The sequence below is a fragment of the Cornus florida genome, unplaced genomic scaffold, assembly GCF_030987335.1.
Source record: "Cornus florida cultivar Cherokee Brave unplaced genomic scaffold, ASM3098733v1 CherokeeBrave_3.0.0_Hap2_Chr06, whole genome shotgun sequence".
Classification (NCBI taxonomy): Eukaryota; Viridiplantae; Streptophyta; class Magnoliopsida; order Cornales; family Cornaceae; genus Cornus; species Cornus florida.
Genome location: NW_026775576.1, coordinates 51,888,988 through 51,910,354, shown reverse-complemented (window position 1 = coordinate 51,910,354; position 21,367 = coordinate 51,888,988).

The window sequence follows — 21,367 nt, the reverse complement described above, 5'->3', positions numbered from 1 at the left end:
AATAATTACTTTTACCTAGAAAATATTATGAAGCCTTATTCTAAATATAAATAATAAAAATAAATATAAACAATTATATATTTGAATTTAATAATTTATTATTTTAATTCATAAGGATAGTTTTGGTATGCATAATCACTTTCTTTTCATTTTCATACTATCCAAACTAACAAACTAATATTTTTTTATAATTTTCTTGGATAAATTTTGATACTAACCCAATGCATACTAGAAAATCTTTTTTCCTTTCATTCACTTCACTTTTCTTTCGTTTTCTATTTCTTTTCTTTTCTAACTTATTTCCATCTAACCAAACGGAGCCTGAGTGAATGAATTTTTTCCTCTCTTTTTTTTTTTTTTCCTATATATATATATGTTTCTTTTTTTTATATTTTATTTTTACAACTATCCTTGTTTAAATGGATTTAAAAAAAAAAAAAACAAATAATTCATTTACCAAAATAGTTGTAAAAAGAAATATATCCGTGTGTGTATATATATATAATTAATTTTGTATTTTTTTAAAAATCTTAGAATCTATCTTGTATATGGATTCTTTTCTTGTTCTCTTTTATTTTTTATTATTATTTTTTTTTTCTTTTCGAATTTTGTTCTAGCTTTTTTTTTTTTTTTTTTTTTTTTTTTTTTTTTCTCTCTCTCTCTTGAGAATGGATTATTCTATCTATAGTTTTTTTTTCCTTTTTCAGAATTCATTCACATAACAGTAGTTATTATATATATATACACAGGCACACATTTCTATATCGATTAATTAAAAGGGGAAAGAAGAAGAAATGTTAAATAATTTAAAAGGGTACATTTGTTTAAAAAAGTAATGTTTATAGAGTCTCATTAAAATAGAAACTTAAATAATTAATACATTTAAAACTAACCAATCCTAACAGTGACCGTGAAAGGACAGTCATAAAACAATAGTATCCACCAAATGATTAATACTAAGTATAATGATAAAATTTACTGAAAACAAATTTTTTTTTTATGATGTGATATGATATAATTATTTAATAATATTAGCAATATGTAAGTTATCAGTATTGTCAAATATGAGTGAAGTGTTAATGGCTAGTTTGGTGTGGTTAAATAAAATAAAGTGGGAAATGGAATAAATCAGATAATGGAATGGGAATGAAATGATTATTCTCATTCCCATGTTTGGTTGCACTGAAAAATATCCAATTTTTGTAAAACATATATAAATATATATACATATGTACCGACATTTCATTAAATGATTTATTTATTTATTATTATTATTTTTAAAATGGGAATGGAATGGTCATTCTTTTAGTTAGAAAGTGAAATGAATTAGTGGGAATCACCATTCTCTGAAAATAGGCAAGAATCATCATTCCAATTTTAAAGTAAGTTACCAAACTAAAAAATGAAAACAAAAATATTCCATTCCCACTTCATTTTATTTCATTTACTCACCACCAAACATGACTGTGTTTATAATTTTGACCGAGATTTGGTGACACCCTAAGAAAATGTCAACATTATTTTCAGTAAGGCTTAATTACCCTTCTCTTGGTTGAAAAGACAGTAATAGCCTTCAACTCTACTATTAAATGACAAAAAAGACCATCATATATTGACTAAAATGCCCTCGAATAACATTGAAGAAAGAAGAGCAGACAAAGGTTTGTTTACCACCACGGCCCACCATCGCAGAAGCCGCCACCACCGCTGCTATGTCCACTTCCAGTGTCGCCACAATGAACTGCAAACTGAACGACACTATTTCCATCGATCACTTTTACAACTCAAATGGTGTCGATGCCTTAAACAAATCGGATCAGTGTCGGTGCCCTATACAAATCAAACATTCAAATTCATATCAGAGAGGGTATCTACTACTGAGAAAATTCCGAAGTGAGATTTGTGTTGGACGGGTTGTATACTTCTATTGGTTTTTGCAATAATGATATTTTATTGAATAGATATTTGTATTTCTTGACACCCCAAGAGGTTTCTCTCTCACGCGCACACACCCAGACACAACAAATAATAAATAAAATTTGAATGAATGTCCATTTGTATGTTTCCTGTTGATTTATAAGAAATTTGTCTTTTTAGCAAAGCAAATATTTACTTGGCTACTTGTCCGGAAAGTGCGTCAAGTGGGTCGTCGGAATGTGGCGGTGGAGGGCGGAGAGGGGACGTCGATGACCACTCTGTTGTAAAGTATGAGGGTTCATGGCTTTTTACGGTCTGGTTGTTTCAATCGTAGCGTTTCCCTTGGAGAGAGGGTGTAGAGGGAGCGGTAGGGTGTGAGAAGACAAGGTTATAAATGACCTTTTTAGTAAATAAGATATTTTGTATTATTATAATACGTGATACTTCTAATTTTCATGCGTCGGTTGGCCAGACCCACAAACGAAAACTCGTGAGAGACCCATACACGAACACTCAAGATATCGCTGAAAAAAAACTACATGATAAATAATAAATCTCTAATCCTTTGATACAAATTATCTTCAAAGTATAACGCGGGAATCCAAACATTACTCACAACTGAAATAACGTCCAAGTCTACTTAATAATAAGTAAACAAACTAAATAATCCAAACGAAGATGAACTCCTACTTTAATGACTCTAGAAAAGTGAAGATGAATGTTCTCTAATCAGTACGTACCACCTTTAAGACTCGAATTGATAAACACCTGAAAAATATAATAAAGGGGGGTCAAAACCCATGAACAGATTCTTTCTACTACAACCTAATAAGAGAACTAATAATCTATACATCTCTAGTCAACTCATACAATATCTATATAGTCGATCGATAGATAGATATAAATACACACTATAGAGCAGTCTCAACCGGATAGTGGGTATCTCAAGAAAAATTGCACACAAGGTGGTTAAGAGTCCTCTTCTACCAAGGCACACACATCTTCTATATCCAGCTACCCATCTCTACCGGCAATATACGCCTCAGTCCTAACTACTGATCCTAATACCTCAAGCTCGTATCAGGGTTCACATATATAATATATAACATCATTAATAAAGCCATATCTAACAATGGCACAATGTAGTGTCACTTAACTTATTAGCCAGCCCATCTACTCATCAAACATCAAAACCATCTATAACAATGACATACAATATCAAGGAGTTTAACTTATTAGCTATCTCGATGATCCTATCACTAACACTTATCATTCTTATTATGATCGCATAATTAATAAATGCAAAAGGTATAAGTGAGTCCTAGACTTATTAGTCAGCTCACGTGGTTCCACCATACATACATGCCCACATAAGTCTCATCAATATAATCTCTATCAACAGTACAACAAGTAAATACAGTTAAGGATCATATTTTAAATCACCCACACACGTCAATATGTATAATCATAGTTGTAAACCAGATTAATCCATTTATTATGACATTCTAAGCATCATAAAGGAATAATACACAATTTAATAATTGATTTAATCCTTTATCTAATCCTCCTCCTCCAAACCATCTCTATTCATAATACAACATATAGTCTAGCCTTAGATTATGCCTGTAGATCATAAATATTTCAACAATTAAAGATAAAAATCATAAATTAAATATTGTATTTAAATTCCACAATTTAAATATCATAAAAGATTAATTTAACTTATTAATTAATTTTTTCCATAAGTTACTAAGCCTAAGACTTTGATACCAATTTCATGCAATTAAATCATAGAACACTAATCTTGAAGCCTTAGTACATGTTTAGGGCTTAATAAAATCAAATTGGGGTCATTCTGAGTTAATTTGGGTAAATATGGTAAACAGTGCTCAAGCACACTCCTTACTGTGCTCGAGCACACTATAGTGCTCGAGCATTGTCCAACAGTGCTCGAGCATTGGTTCTAGATTTTGACAATGCTCAAGCATTGTCAATAGTGCTCGAGCCTAGTTTGCAGAACCAGCTCAACAGGTTCGTTTTAAGTATGAAAAAATCCCACCGTCCTCTTTACGATTGAAACCCATCAACTAGCTTCTCGCCACCGACCTCGAGTGCGGTTCCATGGTCGACTGCGGCTCGTCATCACCGGAGCAACAAGGAGTGTGACCTTGCTTGAGCCTCTTAGTCTCGATTCCATAGAGTTCTGAACGGTCACTGGTTGAAGCTTGGTGCCGGAGCTAATGGAGGTTTTTCGTCATCGAAAAATATTCTTTAAGCTGAGTGGTTGAGGCTCTACTCCCGCCGACTTCAATGGAGACTTCTAGCTCGTCTATACAAACGAAATTGCAAGCTTCACTGTTGTTGTCGACCGAGCACAACCTTGTTCGTAGCTGGTTGGTTCTTCAAAGCTCTTGACCGCCGCCACTGCTTCCCTGCCATCCGAGCTCACCATCTTTATCTGCCGCCGAAGTACCGAACAGTTCCACCTCGTCCTAGTTCAGCGCCGAGTCGTTCCTCATCTCTGGTGAGTTCCGCATCTGGCAAAGCACATTGACTCCGAGTCCCGCTTCCTCGTAGTTATCCAAGCTCACTGCCGACTTGTCGACGTTCATAGCAGCGAAGTCTGCTTGCTCGCCATTCTTGTTATTGGTTTTGACTGAAACAGAGTGCTTCCCGGTCATCTTTTTATGCGAGTTCTCCTCAGTCTGTTCTAGCTTCGACAAGCACCAAGCCTCAATGATTAACACAACCAGCTCCACGGACCCGCAAATGTGTTCATCAGGAGTACCTAGAAAGGTACATCAAAACGGCGTCCAAACTTATCGGATAAAACAGACCAGTTCAGAAAGAAGAGAGGAAACGAGTTGAGGGTAAAAAAGTCTAACAATTTAAAAATAAAAAAGTATTTGAAATAAAGATGGATAATTTAGATATTTTATTTTATTATTTTTAGAAGAATGGTGTGAGAGCAAATTAAACCAAACTTTATGAAAGTGTATTAGTAATTTTTGCTCAGATTTAATATGAGAGTAATAAATTGAAACTTCTAAAAAATATAACTTAATAAGATTCATATGAAATAAGAAGTGGTAAAAAAAAAAAATTAACTCCAGCAATCGTTTCAAGAAATAAAAGAATTTTAATTGGAGGCATAGACATGCTTGAAAGAGCAGCCTTATTGAAGAGTCAAGTAACCAATTAGGGAGAGAATATGCTTCAACGCCTTTTCCTCCTCCATTCATGACGACATGAGGACATCTATGTTAATTTTTACAATTCAAAAAATAAAAAAAAACAAGCAAACAAACAAACATCATCAAAAGATATATGCTACTACTTGATATTTGTTCCATCATCTACGGAGAGAGACTCAAAGAAGATAAAAAGAAGCAACCCCTCTAAAGATACCAGTGCCCACATTGTGTGTCACTGTGAGAGAGAAATAGAAATGAACTGGGTAAAATCAAAAGTCCTTTTGCTGAACAAAGCATATATATATATATGCAGTAGATAAGATTCTTAGGTTTAATTTTACACAGTGGAAAATGATGCCAAAAGGCAACATTATATGCCACATATATCTAACAATTGGATATGACGTATGCATTGGCTAGCTCCCCAACCCCACCATATCTACAACACATATACACACAATCACACAATCATCTATATATAATTACTTTTAATTATAACAATGGATCAAATTCGACAATGAGTTAATCAATTATTCTTTTCATTTTAAAAAATTTGCTTATTTATTTATTTTCATGTCATATAATTACAATAAAATAACAAAACTAAACCCTTCGCTGGAAACAATTACTGAATTTAGTTACTCCATTGCTCACTGGAAGGATTAAGGAGCAGCCAGAAAATTCTTTGTACAGAATTTAAGCATACCTCAAAATTTTTATACAAGAACAGTTAAAAGAAAACACGACAACAGTCCATTCCATTCCGGCCAATTGTGTAGTACTCCATGCAAGATACAAAACACCAGCTCCAATAACAGCTGTGATTATACGAGCAATGCTGTTGGGAAACGTGTTAGTTTTAAAAACTTTTCGAGAGATTTTCATTCACAGATCTTGATTCATTACATAGAGACAAATTTTATGCAAAAATAAATTATGATGTATTATTTAATTAACAGATTGAATACTTACATCAAAGGTCTGAGTAAATCTTTAAATCTTTCCTCATATTCTCACTTATTGTAAATACCTTAACAAGATGCCTTCTTTTTGGATCTCCATCTTCTTGATAATTGTTTTTCCTTTAGAAATCACTCATAAGCTTCCATGAATGACCTTGGAAAACTAGGCTTGTGGGAACCTCCATTAGATGAGAAAGCAAAACCATAAAATCTAGAGAGAGAAAAAATATATTCTTTTTTCCTTCTTCCAAATCTCACTCCTAAAATATACATAGACCGGGTATATATATATACAACATAAAGATAAAGAAAATGAAACAATAAATCCTTCTCAATCTCTAATTCCACATGTCTCAAATCTAATAGGATTCCAATATCAAGTTGGGCTATGAGTGAGAATCCTTTGGGTTTATTATTTTATTGGCTACAATAAATTAATAATTGGCCCAGTTCATGGACCCAATTCAATTAATTCATAAATTAATTTCTACTCCACTAAAAGAAGAAATTAACTGAACTCCAATTAAATAATAAATAACTTCTAAATCAATGTTGCACTTTGACCCCTCTATGCATAATTAATTATCGGATAAATAAAGTCATCAATCCGACTACTTAATTAATATATTTATTTTGGTACTTTTGATTATTTCTGACTTGATCACAATAAAACCATTATTTAACAAAAATAATAATTTAAATAAATAAATATATAATAAATTATTTTGTCTAAAAACACACGAAGGCCTTCAAATTTACTTTGTGATCCATCATAATCAATACAAAATAAATACAAGTAGTAATGATGCAAATATTTAAAATATAACCCTCTAACTATTAATTACGTAATTACCCAAAGTGCCGGTTTAAGGATTCCGAAGATTCCGCTGAACAAATCAAAGTAATTACTAATTAATAAAAGAGTCTATACTTCTCTCATGCTTAAGAGTCAAATGCCATGACGGTGATAGGGAGCAATTACATATGACGGCTCTCACAATATATCTCAACCAAACGTGGATCCAGTTCAAGTCTTAATTAATTATAAGTCCATCCATAATTACCTACTATGAACAAATTATGATTACTATTTATATTCATGTATTGATCGCTATCACATACATATATAAATATTTTTTGTAATCAAATGGACACTATCAATTCCATAATGAATCGAAACATAATACATTGCATTCACCAATTGTATAAAGTATAAATATTTCAGATACGTCAAGAATATATGTCATTATAATCCAAATAGGAATTTGCTATGCCAGGGCATATAAATCCCAACAAATATAACTCCACATGATTCTTGGCTGAGAAATTCTTGGCCACATGAATCTAAATTCAAGATATAATTGCAAGTGTAACAACAAGAAGACTTTGGAGGATTCAACAAGTGTGGTAGTGATTGATTATTGGTGCAGGACCTTTGTATAACAACAAGGCTTGAAGCCACGTTGCCGACCAATGAAATGTTACTTTTTGAGGTGTCCATTCTTAGTGGTCTATCCTTATCTACCATTCTTTCAAGAAAGCTCTAACGTTAGTTACACATCATAAAATATATATATATATATATATATATAGGGTAAAGTACAGCCACACTTCCTAAGGTTTGGCAAAAAGACGCTAAGATAAAACTTACCAGTTTTTTGGACAAAGACACTCTTTGAAGGTTCAAAAATGGACAAAGACACCCCTTTATAAGAGAAATTGACCAAATTACCTTTTGACTGTTTAGAAGACTTTTTTAACTTTACAATTTAATAAATTGGACCAATCTACCCTCATGAACAATTTATGCATAAAAAAAAAAACAAAAAAAAAAAAAAAAACATTATATTGTTCACTTTTTTTTTTTTTTTTTTGGTTATTTATTTTATAAATATCCCAACTTCTTAAAAATGTAGACATCTAAAATGATTTTTTGATCCAATACATATATTTCAAATAAATTATATTTTGTTATTACTTCTTTTCTTTTTCTTTTTCTTTTTAAATTAAGATGTTTTATTCTTTCATCTAAAAAATTAAACATATCTCTTTTCCTTAAAAATAAAAAATATGGTACCAGTATAACTTTATGCATCTTAAATTATATATAAAATATTATGCATTTCTGAACATAAAAGGGGAAAGAAAAATAATAATAAAACAAAGGGAAAAAAATAAAATAAAAAATAAAAAAACCAAAGGCATGCATAAAGTTAAGATGCATAAAGTTACACTGATACCTATTTTCTTTTATGTTGGGAAATGCATAATATTTTATATATAATTTAAGATGCATAAAGTTATAATGGTACGATATTTTTTATTTTTAAGGAAAAGAAATTGGTTTAATTTTTTTAGATGAAAGAATTAAGCATCTTAATTTAAAAATAAAAAAGAAAAAGAAAAGAAGTAATAACAAAATAAAATTTATTTGAAATATATGTATTGAATCAAAAAATCATTTTAGACGTCTATATTTTTAATAAGTTAAGACATTTATAAAGTAAATAAATAAATAAATAAATAAATAAAAAGTGAACGATATAAAGTTTTTTTTTTACTTTTTTTTTAGGCATAAATTATTCATGAGGGTAGATTGGTTCAATTTATTAAATTGTAAAATTTAAAAAGTCTCCTAAACGGTCAAAGGGTAATTTGGTCAATTTTTCATATAAAGGGATATCTTTGTCCATTTTTTAACCTTCAGGGGGTATCTTTTTCCAAAAAACAAGTAAGTTTCCTTTGAGTATCTTTTTGCCAAACCTCAGGGGGTGTGGCTGTACTTTACCTCTCTCTCTCTCTCTATATATATATATATATCATTGTTATAACTATAAGAAAATATATCTAGAGCAAGAACTAAAGAACACAATAAATATGAGTATGAAGGCACATATTTATACACAAATATGTTTATCTTTACTTTTTTATCTTTGGTGTGTCCAACTCAATACATAACACACATATTTATACACAAATTTTCACCAACATTTCACTTTTTATTTTTTATTTATTTATTTTTTTTTTTGACATACATAAACCCATATAATTGGAGTCCGGTGTTGACTTTTACAATACTCTCCCTTGGGGTCCGGTGTTGAAAAATAAACTTGATTTTAGTATTTAATTAGTCAATTCAAATATTTGTCTAACATAGACCAAATGGCCCAGTGGTATCACTCATTTCTTCCTAAAGGGGGGGTCGGGAATTCGAACCTCGGTGGACATAAGGTGTGTGCGTAATTGCTTTAACTTTCCAAAAAAAAAAAAACACATAGTGTATGTGGACATTTAGCATGTTAGTGGGTGATAAATTATCTTAATGAGATTTACTATATATGAGAGTTAGTGTGATGGTGAAGGTTATGTAAAACCAAGAGTCATGAGAGTTAAGACTAAATGGTTATATTAGTGGGAGTTATACATACTAAATATCATGTTAGTGGGAATAGTGATTAGGCCTTTAAATGTAATGGTTACGCATACATAAGTGAGACCTATATAATCATGTACTTTAGTCATTTTAGAATAAGAAAAAGTTGAAATCAAGTAAAATAAAAGTGTTTTCCTCCATTTTTATTCTCTTCCAAATATTATAATGTTATGTGTGTATCTATGCTACTATTTTCAACAACGTGGTATCAAAGCAAGTCAGAAAGTGGTATCAGAGAAAAAACCAACAAAGTGGTATCAGAGCCAGGTCATTATCAAAGCCAGGTTTCATGTTCAGAGCCTAGATGATCTTGAAGGCCTGACGAAGTTGATCCTTGAAGGTTCAATATTTTGAGAAAAACATGTTTTTCCTTAATGATGATGAAGGGGAGAAAATGTATTTTCTTAGTGGGAAGATGATGTTCTCTAATTACAAGAGAATGAGAATCATCATAACTTCATACCTCAAAGCATGTGATTTGTGAGATGTTGTTGGAAATGAGCCAAAGAATGGCATGTCCAACAAGCTTCATGAAAACAAAGAAAATAAGGCGTTTGTGGTGTTACAAAAGGCAATACATCAAGAAATTTGAAAGTATTTTAGAGAGTTCAAAACTCCAAGTAGTGTTTGGAAAATGCTCGAGACCATCGTTTCCAATCATAGAGGTGAATCACTATCCATGGAATATTGGGTACAATGCTTTGAGGATGACGAGTTTACGAAAGATGATTATGAAAGTCTTGATGACAAAGTTGTGGAGAATGAAGAGGTATACCATGCAAATGAAGTTGAAGATTTTGGAGATTCAAAAGTTGAAGGAGAATTTGAAATGGTGAATGAGGAAGAGGTAAGAAAATGTGTTAAATAAGAGATTGAAAAAGTGGAGTTGAATGAAGGGAAAATAGAAGATTTATAAGAAGAAAGTGCTAAAGAAGAGGCAAAAATTCAAGTTGGTAAGTTAACATTTTCAGGTATAGTTACAAATTCCACCTTGAAAGAAGTTATATTTGACTTATTTGATGAAATTATTATTTCTTCATATTCATCAAATAATGTTTATTTTGTGGATAATGATGAACTTCTCTTAAAGAAAATTGTTCCAATTAATTATGAGATTGAAGCTAAAGGCGAGAAGAATTTTTCGAATTGTTTTACAAGATGGTTTAGAGAATTTTGTAATTAATATAGGTTGGGTAAATATGGAGTTATTTTTTTATTCCAAAAAAGAAGCACATAAGAAGTTCAAGAAGTTTCAAGAATTCAAGAAGAGAGAAAACGGATGGTTCGCCCATGTGAAGAAGATAAATGTTGATCATAAGAGGGCATTATTCAAGCATTTAAAGAAGTTTCACAAGCTCTACACATCAATGAAAATGGCCAAGAAGATTAAAGTTATTGAAAGAGGTGGAATTGAAGATCAACCATCGAACTTTTGATTAAGCCCCCAAGATTAAAAAGAAGTTTATTTTCAAGTTACAAAATCAAGTTCAAAAGAGGGTGTTAAAAAATAAACTTGATTTTAATATTTAATTAGTCATTTTAAGTATTTGTCTAACATAGTGTATGTGGGCATTTAGCATGTTAATGAGTAGTAAATTATCTTAATGAGATTTAGTATATGAGAGTTAGTGTGATGATAAAGATTATGTAAAATCAAGAATCATGAGAGTTAAGACTAAATGGTTGTGTTAGTGGGAGTTATACCTACTAAATATCATGTTAGTGGGAATAGTAGGTGTAATTAGGTCTTTTGATGTAATGGTTACACATACATATGTGAGGCCTATATAATCATGTATTCTAGTCATTTTAGAATAAGAAAAAGTTGGAATCAAGTGAAATAAAATTGGTTTCCTCTATTTTTATTTTCTTCCAAATATTATAGTGTTGTGTGTGTATCTAGGCCACTATTTTCAACAAAGTGGTATCAGAGCAAAGCCAGAAAGTGGTATCAGAGAAAAAACTAACATCTAGTATGTTACATTAAAAATATGCCTCTTTAAAACATTGTTAAGAAAAACTGAGTGGGATAAAAACTTAATAAAGTAAAAAGAGTACAATATTCTTGTGTGTTTGAAAATGGTATTGCATAGGTTAAAACTTCCTCATTAAGACCTTACCGGAAAAACCCAATGGGAAAAAGCTTTTTATTTTTATTTTTTTTATTTAAGTTAAAGCAACTGGCATGTATGGGATGTAGACTCAAACCTGAGCCATTTGGCCATAAGCACCAACACCCTATCACTGGGCTATCATACCATACCCATGGGAAAAAACCTTAGTGAAGGAAAAAGAGTACAATATGTCAATACATTTTCAATTCAATTTCTCCCCCTCATTTAGCATTAAAGATCATTGAGTCAATGCATTCCAATATTATACACCCTCTTGAATTTTGTAGTTGGAAGTGTTTTAGTGAATAAATCTGCTAGATTATCACTTGAGCGTATCTGCTTGTAATGTTTCCAATTTTCTCCATTTTCCATTTTCTGGAATTTTCTAATTTTGCGAGGGTATTTTTGTCTTTTCTTGATTTGCGTGTCGGATACTGTGGGGTGTGCCGGGTGTGTCCGAGAGTTGGTTGGGGCATTCAATCAAGTTCAGTACCCTTGAAAATGTATCGGTTGCCATTTCGACATTTTTTTTCATTTTTCGAGCCGAACTGTCCTGTGTGTGACTGCTACTAAAATTGTCATATACAGGGATTTTGTTTCAGTCCATTTACATCTCATTTATTTTATTTAATGTGAATTGTGTGGTTATAATATAGTTTGCATGTGTATATATATTATTGCGGTAAAAAAAAAAAAAAAAAAAAAAAAAAAAAAAAAAAAAAAAAAAAAAAAAAGATATTTTAATTGGTGGGACCCACCACTTCAATTCTTTAGTGGCAAAGAAGCCATTTTGGCCTCAAATTCTCACTCTCTTCCGGGCAGCTCTCTCTTCTCTCTCTTCCCTTCTTTTTTTCTTTTTCTTTTCATCTCAAATTTCAATATTTGATTACTTTTCAACCGGTGGAAATTTTTGGATGCCGTTTGCGGCAAAACGGAGAGCTTGCCGAGATCTACGCATTGATAGGAGCAATTTCTTGTTTGGTGCACCCTAGGAATTTCGAACCTCGGGTTTGGATTGGGGCTTTTTGCATCCAAGTGAGGTAGGGGTTTTTAATTCATAATTTTTTGGATTTTGTGAGTTTTCTTTGTGTAATTGCTGCCTAGTATGCTTTAATTGTGTTGATTTCCCTTAAAATGACTAAATTATTGTATATGAAGTATATGATTATGTGTATTAGTTATATTGTGTGAGAAAGCATGCTAAAATGTTTATATTTCATGCCAATTGTGTTATATGAGTTGAAATTTGTGATTTAGAAGTATGATGTGGAATTTGAGATATTTCCTCTAAAGTGTGCATATTGTGAAAGTTTGAATTTGCAAGAATGAAATTCTTTATTGGCATGACATTGTAAAGCATGAAGCATTTGTGCACTTCATTGGGAAAGAAATGGGTATTATGGTTTGAAAGAAATGGGAAAATTGGTTTTGGAAAAGGGATAAAAAGGGATTTTTTTTTTTTTTTGAAGGAAATGAAAAGTTATTTTGGAAATGGGGAGCGGCATTGCATAACATTACATTCCATTAGTATGACATAGCTTGCTTGTGGTGTGTTGTTGTTGATGTTGTTGTTGCATCTTCCCGGAATGGCATGATTCTGCACTTCCTTGTTCTATGCTTTGTACGGATTCACAGAGTTTTAAGAGGTGTGCCTTAGGCACTTCTTACTGAGCTTTTAGCTCACCCCATTATTTAACATATTTCAGGTTCGGGTAAAGAAGTGGCGGAAGACAACCCACCACAAGTTTGAAGGGGAATGAAAGTTCATAAATTTTGTAATCTTTTGTATTTTGTCTCATAGGTTATAGAACTTGTAATTTGTTCCATGGATGATAAACTTGATGTAACTAATGTACAACTCATGTAAATGATTTTTGAGACCATGTAAATTGGTGTGTACAGCTTTGCAACAAGCTAAAAGTGCGTAGTGTGACTAAGTTTGAATTTATAGAGTGTCACTATTACCTCTAACTACTAATATAACTAGGGTGAGTAGGGATCGTCCCAAGGGAAAAAGGGCAGTATTTGTATGGAAATAATGTTGGATTAGTAGGTCGAGTGATCAAAAGATGGTTTGTTGGTTGAGTTAAACTACAAATTAAACTAGACAAATGCAATATAAAACAACTAAATTGAGTAAAGTGTAGAGAATAGGAGAGATGAGTCTTGGGTCATAGAGTTCACCACTAAGCATTACCTTCTTAGACATTCAATGTTTGATGGATTAAGGGGAAATTGTGTTACAAATGAGAGTGTATGCCATTGATTGAAATATTAGCATGGATGGCGAAGTAAGTATACATTGTCTAGCCAATTTGGTGAATAACATAAAATATCAAATTAAGCCATTAATCCTTCCATAAGCCTACAATCAATGCACATCATCAAAGTAGAGAAATATACTACTTGCATTCATAAGCATGGAATATCAAATAACAAGAATGGATTGTCCACCTATCTAAGAAAGTAAGGCAACTACACTATAACTGTAATGACCCGGTCATTTCCTTCCTTTTCTTTGTCTCAGAATTTCACGGATGAATTTTTTTCGTTGAAATTTCTTTTCTGAGTTCAGTTTCTCGTCGCTTAGTGTCGTCTCGAGTGCTCAAAAATGGTTTTTAAGACTCTTTCCTTTGGATTGATAACTTCCTTTGAAGACCGAATCATTTCCACATTTTTCGTTTTTCGACACTATTCACTTTTCGTCCTTTTCCCTGTTTTGTCATTTTTCCTATTTTGTCTTTTCCCCGTTTGTCACTTGGTTGGCATAACCTCACTTCTTGTGTTCGGAGTTGGTTTTTGACTTCACGTATCTTCATTCTAAGTGGTTTCCACGAAATACGTATCTTTACTTTTGCAGAAAAGTACTTTGGTTACTCCCGGTGTCCATAGGGGCATGAATGCATAGTTTTTCAGAATCTTTTTCTTTTTTTTGATGTGTTTTTCGTAAATATCTTTTAAAGATATTTTATTTCATGGTTTTTAAGAAAATATTTTTGGAAAATATTTTCATTCTGGATCATTAGTGCAGTTTTCACTTTTTGGAGGGGGCATTGTGCAATTAATGAAAGTTATTGCAAAATACCTCGTCTGGAGCCTGGATCCTCGTACAGGATTCATTTTCACATTTCGTCGAGTCGTGTACTCTTAGAAATTCCTTTTGGTCATTTTTATCCAGTTTCAGGGTTTCTGGCCTTGTTGCCGCCGAACTTGTTTGGGACGTATCTTTCTGTTCGGGACTCCGTTTTTGACGCTGTTTCTTCTGTTGTCCATATTTTCTCATTTAGAATCTTTTTTGTTCACAGATTTTTGCCATTTGAGCGCGTTTGCTCAAAATCCACTTTTCCGGACTCGACGAGACCCTTTCGGGGCACTTTCTGAGATTTTCTATAAATAAGGGGTCTTAAGTTAAAAAGTCAGAATTCCATCATCTTCTTCACCCTCTTGGCCGGCATCCATGGGAGTCTAAGGGGATGACTTCATTCTTTCTTCTCCTCCACTTGATTTCCTTAGTGGAAACTCTTTGGCCTTAATGTTTATCGTTTCCCTCAACAAGCTCTACCTTTCCCTCTTATTAGAATTCATTTCTGACCGTTTCTTAAGTTTGGGTTTGAAGTCAAATTATGATTTTGATGGAGCTTCTTGAGGGTTCATTTAGATCGTGTTGTCCCCGACAAAATCCTTCGGTATTGTCGAATTCGGAGCACTTTTATTTCGGTGTGTTTTTTAGATTTTCATCTCAAATTGAGGTAGGGGATGTCTTAGGTTTATATTATTGTTATATTGATTATTTTATAAGCATATACAACTTGTGAGCATGCCTTGTTCAAGTTTTTTGAATTTAATATATTTATTTTCTTTGTTTAGGATTTAATTCTAATGATGGTATATAGTTTAGAATTAAATTATGGCATGCTAGTAACTTATGCCTTGGTGAGTTGTGTAACATATATTAAATTTGGGGCATTTGAATAAGAATTGCAAAACTTATTTAATATTTATCTTTTGTAAAAGATTAATTCACATAGTTGTATCAAGTATGAAATCAACTTGTAATGTGATATTAAAGTAGGCCTTGGTGAGTTCTTTAACATATGTTAAATTAAGGATATTTGGATATGTTTGAAAATCTAGAGAAAAATTAATTAATTAACTTAATTAATTTTGTTTTAAGTGTGTTAGTCACTTAAATTGATATTGGATGTAATAGGTTGATAATTCCTTGAAATGTAGTCCGTTTAATTATCTTGTGAGCATGCTACTAACTTGTTGTAGAATTAGTATTTGTAGCCTCTAAAGATAGTAATTTGACTTAGCATGATAGGTGATATCATTATCTTGAATAGCTCGTTTAAATATATTTTGTGTAGGTATATAGCTTATTAGAATATTACAATTGCTTATGATGAGCGCTGAAAAGTGCGTATTTAAAACTCTTAAACTTAGGCATTCTAGTACCTTTATCTATCTTACTTTACCGTTTTAGATTGATTTCGTATTATTTCCATTTTCAGGCACTTATCCCGAAAATAAGCTAACTCAGCTAAATAAGAGCTTAATTGAAGCAATTCTCGGATTAAACAAAGAAAGGAGCAAAGTGGAGAAAGAATAAAGCAAATGAAGCCAAAGGTGGGAAGCAGCAAAGTTCGATCGATCCAACTTCAAGGTTCGATCGATCGAATAATGATCGATCTTAGCACTTCAAGATAGATCAAAGCCTTGGCCCAAAAGCATAAAGTCCAAAAGTTTGATCGATCCAACACCACCCTTCGATCGATCGAACACTTTTGTCCTTATTCAAATGATTGATCCTATTCACAGCTGTACCACCCACTAACCACTTTTGTCCTTTTCCCAAAAATATCTCCCAAAATATCTCGAATTTGTCTTTTTCCAAAAAGCTTAACCAGTTGGATCGATCCAGCCTAAGTTCGATGGATCTCAGCTAGTTCGATCGATCCAAGTCCAAGGTTCGATCGATCGAACTTCCTCCAGTGCGAAAAAGTTAAATTTCCAGCTTGTGCAATCCATCCTCTATCCAATCATTAGAGAATATTCTTTGCACGACCCCAGCTCATTTTGTGTGCCACTTGACCTATCTATAAAAGGAATATGATGCACTTTTTGAGACATATATAATTCTAGGGTTTATTCTCTTGGGGAGCCAATATCATTTTCATATCATCTCTTGGAGAGCAAGCTTAGAGGAGGAGGAGACTAGAGACACCATTGGAGTTCTTCATCAACAAGGAGCAGATTTCAACCATGGAGTTAGCCCCTTGAGGGTTGGAGCAATATCACCATGAGTGGCTAGACATCCTCTTGGGGCTAGAGTTAGCCCCAAGCATGCTTTCTATATCTTAATCTTGTGTATTATTAAGGGATTAGTGTTGTAATTGATATTTTGATACTTCGATATATATAGATCTTGTTTATTCAATGATTTATGTGGTTTAATGTTTCTAATTGATCATTTCATTCTATCCATATGTCTATGTATGCTAGAGTAGATGTTCATGTGCTTGTCTCTAGATTTTGTGTTATTGATGCATGTCTATGTATATTGATGCTATAGATTTGGAGATTGTCAAAACATAGTGCTTAAATGAATGCTCTTATGATTCTCTTGATGGTTTATACTTATTCCTTGATGGATTGTGCCTCTCCCCTAGTTTATTTTCATGCTAGTAGTGTAGATATAGTGCAGTTGTAGTGTAGTGTTAAATGGGAGGACAATCTATGCTTGTTGTTTGATGATCCAAGCTTTTGAATACAAAAAACATATGTCTCTATCCTTGTATTGTATTTGGATTGTGAGCTTAATGAAAGGATTAATGACTTGTTTTGATCTATTGTGCCATTTACATGTTGTTTAGACAATATATGTTTCATTGCTTAGATATATTGTGCCTTTCACATGATGTTTAGACAATACATGCTTAACTAGTCATCCTTGCTTGTTGAATCAACCAAACACACACACACACTTCAATATTGCAACACACCATTTGCCTTCATTAGTCACTTGTTAACGGTATAGAAATGCATTACTTGGTGGTGATCTCTAAACCCCAAGATCTCTCTCTCTCTTACTTACTCTTAATTGCATTCTTTTGTTATCACTTAGTTGAATTTAGTTGCTCTCTAATCAACCAACCAACCAATTGTTTGATCACTCGACCTACTAGCCCTAATAGCGATTCCACAACCTTGTTCGATCCTCACAATCCATTGGGACGATCCTTATTCGCCCTAGCTATATTTATAGTGAAAGGTAGTGGTGACTTCTATAAATGTAAAACTCTTGGCCCTCGCTTTAATGCACGCTCTTAAGCTTATGGTAGGACGACGACCAGCTTACCTTGAGAGCTTGTTACTAAATTGTAACTTATTTAGTACTTGTGGCTTAGGATGGTAATGTGGTTCAATTGTTGTAAAATATTCTTGCTTTGTGTATAATTACATAATAGAGATTTGACACGTCATATGCTATCTAGACTTGAATTCTAGGACATGGTTTGTGCAGTTTCAACCTTACTTGTGCATGTAAATTGATTCCTAGACAATATTTGTGTAACGACCAGGTCATTTACCTTCCTTTCCTTTTTCCTGAAATTTTACGAATGAATTTTTTTCGTTTAATTTTCCTTTCTGAGCTCTGTTTCGTATCACTTAGTGTCATCTCGAGTGCTCGGAAATGGTTCCTGAGACTCTTTTTCGTGTATTGACAACTTCCTTTGAAGACCAAGTCATTTCTGCATTTTCACTTTTCGGACACTATGCGCCTTTCGTCATTTTCTTTGTTTCGTCTTTTTCTCTATTCTGTCTTTTCCCCATTTGTCACATTGTTGGCACAACCTCACTTCTCATACTCGGAGTTGATTTTTGACTTCACGTGCCTTCATCTTGAGTGGTTTCCTCGAAATATGTATCTTTACTTTTGTAAAAAGTACTCTGGTTGCTCCCGGTGTCCATAGGGGGCATGGATGCAAAGTTCTTTGAAATTATTTTCTTTTCTTGGGGTGTTTTTCATAAATATCTTTTGAAGATATTTTATTTCAGGGGTTTTTAAGAAAATATTTTTGGAAGATATTTTCATTCTGGGCCATAAGTGCAGTTTTTCACTTTTTGGAGGGGCCATTGTGCAATTAATGAAAGTTATTGCAAAATGTCTTGTTTTGAGCCTGGATCCTCGTACGGGAATCATTTTCACATTTCGTCGAGTTGTGTACTCTTGGAATTTCCTCTTGGTCGATGTTTTCCAGTTTCAGGGTTTTTGGCCCCAATTTTTGCCAAACTTGTTATGGGTATAACTTTCTGCTCGGGACTCAGTTTTTGACGCTGTTTCTTTCGTTGTTCATATTTTATCATTTTGAATCTTTTTCGTTCACAAAGTTTTGCCATTTGAGCGTGTCTGTTCAAATTTTACTTTTTCGGACCCGGCGGGGCCAATTCGGGGCACTTTTTGAGATTTCTATAAAAGGGGGATGAGATATTTCATTTTTGATCTTCTCCCCTCTTCATGCACGACCTGGAGCTCCCATGGCAGCCCAAGCGGTGCTGCCATCTTCTCTCTCCTCTTTTGGTTCACTTTTCCTTGATGGAAAGTCTTCGGTCTTAACGTTTGTTGTTCCCCTCGCCGTGCTCTACCTTTCCCCCTTATTAGAATTCAGTTTTGACCATTTCTTGAGTTTGGTTTTGAGGTCAAGTTATGATTTTGATGGGGCTTTGATGGGGGTTATGTTCACGGTGTTGTCCCCGACAAAACCTCTCGGTATCGTCGAATCGGAGCACTTTTATTTTGGTGGGCCTTTGGGATTTTCATCTCAAATTGAGGTAGGGGATGTTTTAGGTTTAAATTCTTGTTATATAGTATGCTTGTGATACTTATACTACTTGTTTGCATGATTAAATATAAAATCTAGAGATTTTATTATTTATTTTTTTTGTACGGGATCTAATTTTCCCGGTTGCTCATGACTTGGTTTAAACATGTAGCATGATTTTATATTGCCCCTTGATATACTCATTGTCGTGTATTAAAATTGGAACATTTGAATAAGTATTAGAGATTTTATTTAATATTTATCTTAGGTGAAAGATTAATTCACATGGCCTTAACTAGTTTAAAATCAATATGTGTTAGCATATTAAATTAGGCCTTAGCATGCTCTCTAACATAATTGAATTTGAAAGTGATTGGAGGTGTTTTGAAAATTAGTAATTATTAATTAATTTACCCCGAGTGCACTATTCACTCTATTTAAATTCTGACTTGATATTCTTGATTTATATGCCATATAGCTTCACATATATTTGATTTAGAATATTCGGTTAGGATTTGAAACCTTTTATTTAATTAAATTCCATGTTTAAGATATAATCCTCATGGTGATATATAACTTGGAATTGTATTATGGCATGCTAGACAATTAAGTTTTGGTATGATTGTTCACATGTATTAAATTGGGATTTATTGCATGAGAATTACAACTTTTGTTTTATATTTAACTTTAGTGAAGGTTTAATTCACATGGTCTTAAATTGAATGAAATAAGCTTGTAATGTGATATTACATTAGTCCTTGGCATGTTCTCTAAGATATGTTAAATTGAGAGCATTTGGTTAAGTTTGAAAATCTAGAGATTTTAATTAAAAGAATTAATTAAAATCTATTTTGTGGTCCCATTAGCTTAATTAAGATTTTAACTTGATATTTGTATTGGACATGACTTGTTTACTAGTATATATTAATTGTGGACCATTTGAAGTTGCTTTAGAACCTTGGTAATTAAATTAGCAAGATTTAATTAAAGTTCTACCTTGTTGTTCTAACAACCTAGTTGAGTTTTAGAATGGATATAGGTGATGACCATGCCATATCCTTTAACATGCATTAAATTGAGGTTATTTGAAATTGGATCAAAATCTAGAGAATTTAATTGTGTTTATCTATTTAAATTCTATCAATTTGCTCCATGATCTAGTTGTGCTTTAAAAGTGGTTTCTATATTCAAATCATGGACTTGGACTTGTTGTATATTCATTTGGTTATGTTTTGAACATTGGATAACATAGTTGCTATGTTTGTATTCATGAGAATATGTTTTCCTTATTGAATATATTGTTGCCTTGTGTAATGATTTGCATACTTCGTGTTTAACATCTTTCATGCATAGCGTGTAACGAATCGCACATTGAAGATTCGACATTCATCATATCATATTAGTTGTGGATTTAGAGCATGTATTGTATAAGTTTCCAAATTTGGTTGTGCTTAGTAGATAGTTGATTATCTTGCATATTCCTGTTGATATATGCGTTGTTACACAACTTGTTGATTTTAGAAACTTGGGGATGTCATTGTTTGACTATGGCTAGGACGTGGTTCTAGTACGGGGGATAGTCCCTCTATATATAGTCTAGTGCACACATAGGGAGGTTACCCATGGGCTAATAACCCTAAAGTAACTATGTTGTCGGTCTGATCCGGCGTGACGTCCGAGTATCTACTTTGTTTGATTTCGCATTTCAATTTCAAGTTGATAACTAGATGATGTTGTAACTTGCTGTTTCTTATTTGTCGTTCCATTTTAAGTTACAGGATGTTAACTTTGCGAAATTGTGCTTTATGCGTTGTATTGGAAGTTCCAATGTTAGTTAAATTGCATCGATATTGAAAATCGTGTTTTGACGTTCTAATAAAACTTATGATTGATCCTATTGATTCATTTATAACATAGACGT